This window comes from Sardina pilchardus, chromosome 13 (assembly GCF_963854185.1).
Source record: "Sardina pilchardus chromosome 13, fSarPil1.1, whole genome shotgun sequence".
NCBI classification, from domain to species: domain Eukaryota; kingdom Metazoa; phylum Chordata; class Actinopteri; order Clupeiformes; family Clupeidae; genus Sardina; species Sardina pilchardus.
The window spans coordinates 12012657-12019544 of NC_085006.1; the positions used below are offsets into that span (position 1 = coordinate 12012657).

A 6888-nucleotide genomic window follows, 5' to 3' on the forward strand; every position below is an offset into this window, starting at 1 on the left:
CCAAACACTGTGGAATGCCATGAGCACGATGGAAGCCCAAAACCAGGTCCTTGGCCTCGGGCTGCATAAATGGCAGCTTTAAACTGGGCATACACTGTGCGATTTTTTCGATCGCGGCAGTCAGCTGCTGCTCATACTGTACGAGTGAATTCGCAAGGGCAGCTCACGATTCCTGTTCTCACACTACACGATCCGATGTTCGGATGCGATCTGACTGCTCACGCTGTACGTCCATATCCAACTCGTCGGACTCGATCTATCCGGAACTTTATCAGCTGTGCTGCCATGCGGCCCCGTGTTGTCTACAGTACATGCTTTCAGTGATGCCAGGTCACGTGAGGAGAAATAAGCAGCAGGTCTCTGAAAATAAGCCATAATAAAGACACGACCCCAAAAAGTTAGCATCCCCTCCCCGAACCCCTGTTACATTTCTGGGGTGGTCATAGAGGAGCCTACAGTTACAGTGTAGGGTCAACGCAGCTGCATAGGTTCAAAATGCCCTCAGTGTAGGCTAAGTGTAGGCGCTGCGTGCAACTAGCAACTTCACACAAAATCAAGCCCAAGTCACTTAAAATAAGCAGACTATGGCAACACCGTTTGTTTTGTTGTCCGTATCTGTGTTCGCACATGTGTAGTGTGACAGGTTGAGGTAAATCGGCTCGTAACACTGTTTCAACAGTGCTAGACTCACACAAGGGGCGACCAGGATTTCAAACAGGTTTGATATTCTCCCGATCGATCGGGAGGTGGTCGTGAGGTGGTAATCGCTTCTCGTTACCCCATGTATACTACACGATGCGAGACGCACAACTGAGCCAAAATTCCGTCTGATCCCCAAAATAGTCGCACGACTCAAAAATCATGGCAAAATGGGCAAAAATGACAATGACAATGACAAACAACTGCTGGTTCTACCTGGTCGAACCCAAAATCATATTCTGGTTGCCTTCCTGGTAGGCCTTTGAGGTGGATCTTAAATGTGGCTGATGTGGTTGGCCTTTTTTGCTCAGCGAGGTGGCACAGGACCATAATATTTTGCCCTAGTAACTCTAATAGGCTCAATATCTTCTCCTGAGGTGTATTCCATCAACCTCGCTAAAGGCTAAACCTGGCTCATTTCGATAAGCCTCGCTTATTCTAGTGAGTGTTCCGTTCCATTAGTGTGGTTAACGCAAATCCCAGCTTGGTAATTATGGGAATTTATGCCACAAAACTAGCATGGTCCATGGCAGGTTAACTTTCGAGCTTAATTAAAGAGACCCTATGCAACTTTCTGCAGGAGACGATCGCTCTTTGTTTACATCTGGAAGTCTGAGACGAAGAACCACACTTGCAATTTATATATTTAAATATAGCCTATACATGTATAAATATACATGTTAAAGGGATATTCCGCCATTTTTGGAAATACGCTCATTTTCCACCTCCCCTCGAGCAAAACAATCGATATTTACCTTGTTCCCGTTCATCCAGCCATTCTGTGAGTCTGGCGATACAACTTTTAGCTTCAGCCTAGCATAGATCATTGAATCGGATTAGACCATTAGCTTCTCGCCTGCTAGCTTCATGTTTAAAAGTGACTAAGATTTCTGGTAATTTTCCCATTTAAAATGTGTCTCCTCTCAAGTTAGAAAGTGCAATAAGACCAACTGAAAATGAAACCTGGCGTTTTTCTAGGCTGATTTGACATGGAACTACACTCTCATCTGGCGTAATAATCAAGGCAACTTGCAAACGTACCATAGGCGCAGTGATATCTTACGCAGCATCTGAAAATAGTCCCCATAGACAACAAGCAGTAGTAGTGCCAGTAAGTGCAAGTTGCCTTGATTATTACGCCAGATGAGAGTGTAGTTCCATGTCAAATCAGCCTAGAAAAACGCCAGGTTTCATTTTCAGTTGGTCTTATTGCACTTTCTAACTTGAGAGGAGACACGTTTTAAATGGGAAAATTACCAGAAATCTTAGTCACTTTTAAACATGAAGCTAGCAGGCGAGAAGCTAATGGTCTAATCCGATTCAATGATCTATGCTAGGCTGAAGCTAAAAGTTGTATCGCCAGACTCACAGAATGGCTGGATGAACGGGAACAAGGTAAATATCGATTGTTTTGCTCGAGGGAAGGTGGAAAATGAGCGTATTTCCAAAAATGGCGGAATATCCCTTTAAAGCTGTCGGGGAAGCTCTGCAGAGAAAAGGCAAGCATAAAAACGAGCGAAAACGAAACCGAAACCAGAGATGAAATCGCCAATCCTGCATAGTTCCTCTTTAAGGGGTGCTGCAAAAAAACCAAACATCTGTTGGAAAAACGAGCTCCTAAGCAAGGTTCCGCCCAGCCTCTTCGCTTCTTTGTCATGTCCTTGTTCACAACGTGACTTGTATGAATTTGATCGAGGGTCATGACCAAAAACATGTTTTTGCAAATAAATAATGCAAGAATGTATTATTATTTTGTAGTACTTTGTCACAGTCTTCAAGTTAGCAATCACATTACCTCTTATATGCAAATGTAAGAACTTTTTAAGTATTTAAATGGTCAGCCATTTTTTGCCAGGCCATTTCCCTGGCTTTATTTATGGCCACCGTGTTCCCCGTCCTTGAAATATTACTTTTAAACTCCTCATAAAGCTCTATAATGAGGCGCTGCTCCGCTCCCGAGAAAAGCACGGCTGGCACTTTGCCAGACATTATCGCATTTCGACAACCGAATGTTCTGGGTTGCCTATGTACCTCATGCACGCGCTTATTGAATGATTAAGTTAGCCTGGCTAAAGTTAACGTTAACAGGGCGCGGCAGAATTGTGTTAATGGGACGGTCTCAGCCCCAAATGAAAGTCTATGCTAGTTCAAGCCAGGCTATTTATGTTAAAGAGTCACTGCACCTTAAAATATGTTTTTTGAGCTGTTGATTGATTGAAAATACTCAAGTGGTGAACTGTACTATTACCAGGGTTAATATTGACAAAAATCGTGTTTCTCGACAAAAGTAACATTTCGTCTGATTTTGTAGTGGAGATATTGCTCTCCGCGCATACTACAGGTTGAAACATGCCATGGCATGTTGGTCCAAAATGCTATTGGAATGCTGACGAAGTCCTGTACTTCTCGTCCAACACTACGTCACCGGGTCGTTACAAATTAGGAATGAAACGCCTGCTGCCCTGATTAGCCTACCTGTGATAAGCCATGTCTGCAGCACTCATTCCCAGACTGACACGAAATCACCATGGTTGATTGGTTGCAGCAGTGCTGCACTCCCTCTCCAAATTTCAGAACGTCTCGCCCATTTTGAAAGCCTTTTTCAGAAATGTGAAGAGGGTGGAGTTATGGGGTGAAGTGACTCTTTAAGCGCCGCCTTCTTTAGCGAGATCGGTGCAGAGCCATAGATAGAGAGAGTTGCGACACTCTTTGAAGTCGCCGCCGCGCCGTCACGTGGTTCATGTACGCTACAACAGTTCTTAACAGCCCTGGCGCTGCCATGTTATTTCTATGGGACAGACAGCAATGATCACGGGAAACATCGAAACAAACCAAACACGAGTTCAATTTGAAGTGCTATAACGTGGGTTAGCATGCTTACATAGTGCCCATGACATATCGCAAGTTTGCTCTGCAAACATCGTTCTGAAATATCTATTCTGTGGTAGCTGACACTGCCATTTAGCCTACCTCTCGGCATTAGCTCCATTCCTGGTTCCGTGATTTGCCTGTTTGTCGTCATGCATAATAAACTTACATTGTTGAAATGTATGTATTTTGTATCAAATTTTACCGTGGGTATTTGAGATGTTCAGTGTCCTCTCCAGTTATTTTGATGAGATGAAGGTGGCCACCCTAACTATATAGGCCTACACACCCACAGCCTTCACAATTTTAGGAGTAAGCCATGAACATCTAGCAAATAATATATGGCAACCAGTAACAGGTTATACGTTAAAAGTTAGATCAATGCAGTCAATCAGTAACAGGTTATACGTTAAAAGTTAGATCAATGCAGTCAATCTATTAATTTGTTTATTTTAAGGAATAGCCTAAATATGGCCACCACACAGCCTTAGTAATATTTTCAGATTAAGCCATAAACATATAAAAATACATTAACAAAGAACGATAAATAACAGCCAAAATGTTAAAAGTGTGTATGTTAAAGTTAAGTTTGTTCAACAGTTCGTTCAGGACACCCACTGTTTCGATAACATTGTAACTCAATAAGCAATCATCTCTTTCAAGAAAGCACTTAGAACAGCATAAAAAGGATGACTGATACATTTTGAGTTTTCAATACATTTGTTTATTACATTTTCAATGTGTGGAACAAGTGTGTTTTAACAACATAAAGAACAGGAATACACACAGAAAAGGCGTAAGGGAGATATGGTGAGACTGCAATATAAAAAGGAGGGTTAACACCCATTTATATTTTCAAAGACATTCTGAAAAACATTTCAGATTCCCAAATCTGAACAACCGTACCGTGTGTGAACAACTAAAGACATTAATGTGCAAAGGATGCTGGACATGCACACCTACAAGAAGGTTAACTGAGGAAGATGTACAGTAGCACATTTGGCTGGAGGTGTGACAGGAGGTGTTGGAGATGCTGAGGTTGGAAGGGTCCCTTCGTTTGGACCTAAACCATAAAAAATGACCTTCTCTGATAATTTCAGTCAATACTACACACCCGTCTTGTCCTCTGCATCCTTGGTCCTAAGCAAGAACAGGCACAGTGGAAAATGGAGAGAGCAGGTAAAAGTCAGTGTATACTTGGTACAATACATTCACAGATGCCACATCAAGGTATTAGCATAAACAAAAGCAAAAGGCCAGCAAGAGTTTTACATACCCATACACGGCCGACCCCTTCAAGGTTGGTTGGGGGTGCCACACCTTATAACTTTTATAACACCAATGATTCCCAACAATATCTTTCATAGTTATTTTGAGAATAAAAAGCTGACAGGCTATAAGAAATCACTGCACTTTAGCCATTGCATTCATCAACACAAGGAGACTTTTCTTATTGTAATAAGAACAATACTGAGGGTAATCAGTAACTGACTTTGTGAGGAATGCCAGCATGCTGTACAGACAACAATGACTGTGCTGACAGCAAATGTAGTGTACTGCTACAACTGAAGGAATTTAAGAGAGGTACCCTTTACTGTCCATTGCGGGAGGCCTTCAATATCATCAGTAAAGTGGAGCAGTTGGTCCGGCAAGGACGACCGAATCCCTTATGGTGTCAACCAAAGCAGTGGCACTGCTACAGAGAGAGATAGTATACCCACTTACAAGCATTACCATCTCTACCCACTTAACATATTAACATTTGGGATTGATTACAGTATACTACAGCTAACTAGACTAGGCTACATCATTGCAAACATTGTTCTTATTCTATGGATGGACCTAATTCTGCCCTTAGAGCATCATTAACCTACACTTTTCAGTTATCCATAGAAGGTAAAAAAAAGAAAGAAAATTATTATACTTACAAGGACCACTTAATTGAAGACAATGTCTTGTCACGTCACTTTCAGCATCTGCAAGATAGTCATTGCAATCAAAATCATTCCATCAAATATATCGACCTGCTGTGGTGATATAGACCTCAGAAATGTACATTCAATGTAGAATAATATTGACTGCAACCTGACATCCAACAGCAGTTGAGACAAAAAGAAGTAGGCTACTGCACTGTACACGCGCGACGCGCCCCTATCCCAAGCTCTAGTCTCGTGCCACTGTCCCGACTCCCGAGTTGGAACAGTAGTGGCACTAGGGCAGGACTGGACAGTGAGCAAGTGACACACGGCAGGAGAGTATAGTACAGTTTTTGCTTCTACAGCTCCCTGCCCTGGCCTGAAGTTCATAACTGAAATTTCTGTTGTGAAGAGATGTACCCGAGTTCATATCATGCTCTCTGATCACAAGTTTAGCTTCAGGTTCACTTCATAGTGCCATGAAACATTCCATCTAACAAGCTAACAAGCTAGATCAGGTCTAAATGAAATGTCATCCCATTAATTAGTTCCACTGTTCATCTGAAGAACAACTTAATCACAAACTCGTTGATAACGAGCACATCTGATGCCATTGCATGCATTAAGATCACGTACTGTTCCCCCTTCATTGCATTTTGAATGTGCGTGAGCTGACTAGCTAACATTAGCTAACGCCATCAGGTTCAGCAAATAGGATTATAAATGGCATACAAACTCCTTGATAACTCCATCTATTATCTAACGTTGCTCTACTACAGTAGCGTAACCAAGTGTGATATGTCTGACATTCCTTATTGACATAGGAACATTACATTTAGACTAGCCTCCCTCCACGTCTAAGGTTAGCTTTGTAGGCTAACGTAACATTATGCTCTGAAGTTTCGGTCATAACTAAGATACAAAAATAACAGTTAAACGAGCAGCACAAACAACTCGAATAACACTACGAGTACATACTGGTACAGTTGATATGGGAAATATATAACAATTTTAAAAAAGGTCGTGCTTTCGTTTACTTACCGCTGACAAAGTTAGGCAGACACCAATGGAAGTGAATGAGGCAAACTCCGCGAATGTCACTGTTAAGAACTGTTGAGCTCTCCATAACGCGGAAGTAGCCTGAAAAAACGTCCGCCATTGTTTCCTCTGGAGGTCTATGGGAGTGTCGCCACTCTGTTATATCTACCGCTCTGGATCGGTGGAATCCCACCCAGCAGGAACACAAGCATGTCGTCCGCCATAGACCTCTGGAGTTCGCCTAGAAAAATGTTACCATCTTTGCCCAAATAAGGAGGTCCGGTATCTTGAGATTTTTTCTGTGGGAAAATAACATGGGGATTTTCAATTATCACACCTTGTGCTTGTGCTTTCATTCTTGTTAGAT

General features: G+C 42.2%; 1 long non-coding RNA gene across 2 annotated transcripts; it reads right to left on the reverse strand.

Moving 5' to 3' along the window:
- Positions 1–4581: 4581 nt before the first annotated feature.
- Positions 4582–6667, reverse strand: LOC134099919 (uncharacterized). Of its 2 annotated transcripts, none has more exons than XR_009941190.1 (3): positions 6525–6667; positions 5496–5543; positions 4582–5263 (listed from the first exon to the last, which is right to left on the reverse strand). It is a non-coding gene; the product is annotated as an uncharacterized LOC134099919 (long non-coding RNA). The 2 variants fall into 2 exon arrangements; XR_009941191.1 differs by having other exon boundaries at positions 4593–4707.
- Between the last annotated feature and the right edge of the window lie 221 nt (positions 6668–6888).